Source organism: Choloepus didactylus, chromosome 2 (genome assembly GCF_015220235.1).
Source record: "Choloepus didactylus isolate mChoDid1 chromosome 2, mChoDid1.pri, whole genome shotgun sequence".
NCBI classification, from domain to species: domain Eukaryota; kingdom Metazoa; phylum Chordata; class Mammalia; order Pilosa; family Megalonychidae; genus Choloepus; species Choloepus didactylus.
This window is the reverse complement of record NC_051308.1, coordinates 240,385,894-240,390,980: the sequence shown is the minus strand read 5'-3', so window position 1 is coordinate 240,390,980 and position 5,087 is coordinate 240,385,894.

Genomic DNA, 5,087 nt, shown 5'->3' with positions numbered 1-5,087 from the left:
CCAATCATTTCTCCACAGTGCGATGTTACTGCTAGGGACCCCCTTCTTTGAGTTAAGGCACTGCATTTTCAGGGGTCCCCTAGGCGGTGCCAACTCCCCAGAGAGGCCTGGCATTCCTAGAAGCGTGTGTGCTGGGTTCCCCGGCAGCCTGCAGACTTTTAAGGCAGAAGAGAGGGATGGGTCAGATGGCACAAACACGGCACTCAGGCCACCAGGCTCCTGCTGATGTGGGGTCCCTTTCAGCCTCTGAGGGCAGCCTGAGAGAGAGGGGTACAGGCAGGAAGGAGCAGCAAAGGCTTGGCCTGTTACACAATTTCACCCTGAACCAGCCCTATCTTACTACTGTTTTCAAGGGAACCCAAATTTGTGTTTTGTGTGTTGTTTTTTAAAAAACCACATATGCTTGTGACACAAGTGCATTTATTACTCCCTACTGTGAAATAAGTGCATTTATTACTCAGAGGAAGCTTGATATTTCCGAGACCTGAAACGGACTATTTGCCATATGTAGGCTGCAAGACAAAAAGTGACCTTCAGGCCACCAAGAGGCAATGTCTTGAGTCTGGCAAGGTGGGGCCTTTTGGAGGACATAAGACACCCAGGTATTAGGGGACCTGGGATTCGACAGAAGGAGAAACGAAACAGAAAAAATGTGTGTTTTAAACATTTAAAAATTTTAAAACAATGTTTTTTAAACATTACACAAAACCAAATACCATTTAATGCGCTGTTGACTAGAAGTGATACAAAAAATCTGAAGACCCTTTTCAAACATGAAGTCCTGGCCAAATGCCACCCCTGTCCCCCAGCAGACAGACCTGTGGCAAGATGCTGTCCGCGAGCCAGCAGCATGCAATGACTCAGGCACTAAAATAGGAATCCGAGCTGCAGGGCTGGACGGTCAAATAGCGACGCTTCTGAACCCAAATGATCTGGCACACTGGCAATATGGCTACATTTCCACTCTCAATCCAGATTTGGATCAAGAAGGGAGGAAAAAAAAAAGGGAGAGGCTGAGCTGTCATCTCTAGCCCTGAGACAGACCCCCATCCCCCCGCCCTCCCACCAACTGTGCTTTGCCACCCTACTGCCCTCTGTGAAATGCAATGCTGACGGTCTTTACCCCTAAGCACCAATGCTCATGTTAGTAGATGCTCAAGAGTTACTTGTTAGGTTGACCTGAATTATAAAGAAGGTGATATCAAGGATTCTTTGGGTAGATATTTCACACTGAAAGAGGGTCAAGCAAAGTGTTTTGCTCACTGGTTCCATTTGAGATGGTTCCAGTCAACTTTCTCTGCCTCTGACAAGTCAACCCAGACACCCCAGAAATCTTAAGGGAGCCGGCAGCTTTCCCGCTCAGCGGCAGTTACAGAACTTGCATGGACATGTGTCAGTGAATAAGCACCCGTGAACACCCCAACACAGAGTCTTCCACTAGCCCTAAACTGGAGAACTCAGAAGTTGCCACAGGGAACGATAACAAGCAATCCGTAAGCACGTTTTGCCACGAAGAGGTAATTGCCTGGCACCGAAGACGGGTTTCCCAAATAATCTCAGTCACTCACCTCCAAGCAGTGAGCTGAAGGTCATGAACAGGCAGCGTTTTAGTTTCAGAGGGGTTCAGTGTGGTCTTACTTGCACCAAATTAGTGTGAAGCAGGTAGAAGCTTTCAGGAGGAAAGCGAGAACACTGGGCACGAGAGGGAGTTGCCTAGGTTCTCCATTGGAGGCCCACGGCTCTGAGCAGGTGCCCCAAGCATCTGAAAAGTCACCCAGGGGGAGGCTGGTGGGAAGGGCCTGACCCCAAACCCCGGCAGCCAAGTCGCGTGGTCTCTTGTCCGGGTTTGCTCCTGTCATTCCGTGACATTCTCCAAACCAGTGGTGGACATGAGGCCAGCCCTGAAAAGCCAGGGTGCCTGGAGAGCTTGCCCTGGGCCAGAATGTTCTGTTCAGTGTTCCCCGTTGCCCACCTCTCCTTTGCACCCCACTCAAGGAAAGGATCCCCCCAGAATGTCGTTAAATCTCTGCAAATAACAGTGTACTGTGACTAATCAGGCCTACCACAAAATGAGAAGCAACAACAAAAAACACGGTACACACCCCCATACTGAGTCCAAAAATGCAACAGAGGTGGCCTGGGAGATGACACAGATCCTGAATGGCAGGGAACTCCCTAAGTAACCTTTCCATATTAGTTGACACAAAAAATCCTGAACACTTTTCTGCTTAGATCCAAGGGGCTAAATGAAACTAACAAGCCCCAATCTGCAACCACCCCTGGCCCAGCAGTCAGTGGCTGGATTTCCTTCCGGCGTCCTCGGGGGCCCTCTGCTGGAGGAAGACTGAATTACAGCACAAATAACCGGGCAGGGAGCAGCCAGGCTCAAGGGACCCCGATTTTCCAGAATTGGAAACAGGAGAAACATATAAGAAGCTTAGTGTTTTCTCCCCCCAACCCCAGGCATCTTGTCCAATGACAGCTGTAAGCCAGAGGCCATGCAAACCCGCTCAAACGGAGCGTCCAGTTACCAGCCAGCACTGCCCAGGGTCCAGTGAGTTTTGCCCATGGTTCTCAGAACCCCAGGTCTGGGTCACCTCCCAGCCCCCGATTTCTTTACCTGAGCCAGGCGCCTGATGGATCCAGCACTGATGAGCTCATCCTTGCACCCCGTGCAAGTCTGGGGGTCCCCCTGCTCTGCTCTGAGTGACTGTGTCCTTGGTCAAGCCAGTAAATGTCTCTGACTCAGGGCCTCATTTCCAAGCAAGGGCTTGGACCACATGACTTCCGGCTTTGACTACAGCGTCTGTGAGGTCACAGCACCTCGGGCAGCCAGGGTTAGAGTTGAAATGCATAAAGCAAAGACAGGTTCTGATATCCTTGGTCAGATCTGCAGCCAGGGTTAGAGTTGAAATGCATAAAGCAAAGACAGGTTCTGATATCCTTGGTCAGATCTGCAGCCAGGGTTAGAGTTGAAATGCATAAAGCAAAGACAGGTTCTGATATCCTTGGTCAGATCTGCAGCCAGGGTTAGAGTTGAAATGCATAAAGCAAAGACAGGTTCTGATATCCTTGGTCAGATCTGCAGCCAGGGTTAGAGTTGAAATGCATAAAGCAAAGACAGGTTCTGATATCCTTGGTCAGATCTGCAGAGAATGGGAACAGCAGAAACCACTGACTCTGCACTGGATGAAAAGCATTTGGTCCTGGAGCCGTGGGGTCCTGGCAGCCCCTTGGAGCCTTTCGATGCAACCCCCACTGGCCTCTTTCGTCCTCGCTCTCTCCGCAGCCTGGGCTCTGCCTCCTTGCCAGGTGAGCACCACCAACGGCCGTCACCAGTTGATAAGCCAGGCCTACTATTTGTTCTCCTGGCCCCCCCTTTTCCTTAGACCTTAGTCCCAGGAGGAGCTGCAGGCACTTGGCTCTGCCTGGAGGGTGCAGGCAGTCCCGGGAGAGCCTCCTCTCCCAGCGTCCTTGGCAGGGCACACCGGCAGCCGCAGTGCCCGTCCCAGACTGAGGGTGTCCGTCTGGGGTGACCACAGGCCTGAGCGGGGCCTTGAAACTGATGGCCTCGGCACTTCACAGGGTCTGCAGGCGTGCTCCCCCTCCCCCCTCCAACACAATGCAGGACTCCAAGGGCAGGCTGCAAGGTGGAGACATTCAACCAAAAACCTGGGGATGGAAAAGAGCAGCCAGCAGAGCTGAGGATCTGTCTTCCAGCAGGAGTTCAGGGTTCTGAGCAACGGACGGCATTAGTCTCTGAACTGTCTCACAGCCGGGAACACCCCCAGAAAAGCCGGTTCGTGTGCGCAATGTGACATCACTTTCTAGCCTGCTGGGAGACAGGGTTTCACCGAGAACAGGCCCCTGAGGACCAGGGAGGCAGGACGAATGTTGCTGCTGGCATCGATAGAGACCTGCGCAGGGGCTGCTGCTGCCTCCTCCCGGTTCCCCACCTCCCGCCACCTGAGCCCATCACATCACCCAGCAGGGTTGGCAGCTCCTGGACCCCACCTCCATTTGCTGGCTGAGCTTCCCTCTGCAGGGGGAGCCGGGCTTCCCCCTCTGCCTACGTAGCTCACATGCAAGTTCAACCTTCTTGCAAGGAACTAAACAAAAATGAAAAAAAAACACAAACTCTCCCACTGCTGTGTGTCTCCATTTGTCTCAGAGGCTGTCCCAGAAATCACAACAGTGTGATCAGAGACGGTCACTTTGCCCTCTCCCAAGAGGAAGCCTGAGTGGGGGATCCCTTCCTTACCCTCCAAGTGGAAAGGCAGCCTTGCATTCCAAACTCACATTTGGGACTCAGAGTGGGGCGCGCAAGCTCGAGCCCGAAAGACGGCCTCCTTCCGCTCATCTCAGAGCCTTCACCCCGCTGACCCCTCCCAGGCGTGGCCCGTCTTATTCTGCCGTGGAGTTTCCCACTGCATGCCACACACTTGGTGGGTGCTGGAGACCGAGGCATGATTTCAGTGATGCTGCGGAAATGCCCCATCCAAGGATGGTCAAAGCCGGTGGGCGCAAGAGCCCAGAAGCAGAGCCCCCCATTTGTCATCCCTCTCCTTGGAGCCAGCTGCCTCCTGCCTACCGTCCTCCACTCCAGGAAAGTACAGTTGTCAAGAAGAGGTTGCATAAAGAAAGCCAGAGGCTCACTCACTGCACCACCCAGCGACGCCCGTCCTGTCTCGGCGCTGGCTGCGCGCTGGCTGCGCGCAGCCGCTGGAGGTGGCCACGGGGCCAGAGCGGAGCGCGGGCTGAGGCGCCGCCCACCTGGAGCAGGCAGTGGTGCAGGGGATCCGCAGCTCCCCCGGCTGCTGCAGCCCGGCGCGGGGGCGGGGCGGGAGGCTGCCAGGGCTCAGCTGGCCACGGCGGGGCGGCCAGTGGAGGTGGGCGAGGGGAGCTGCAGAGAGGCCCTGAGTCAGCACTGGTGCAGTCATGGCGAGGCGCCCCGGGGAGCCCTGTCCCAGCCACCTCGGCCCCCTGTCCCCTTCCAGCCACACCTCCCGCCCATCTCAGGGACCAGCTCTAGCCTCCCTCAATTCCTGCTCCACAATGCACCCCGCTCCAAGTAACGCGGGGGAGGG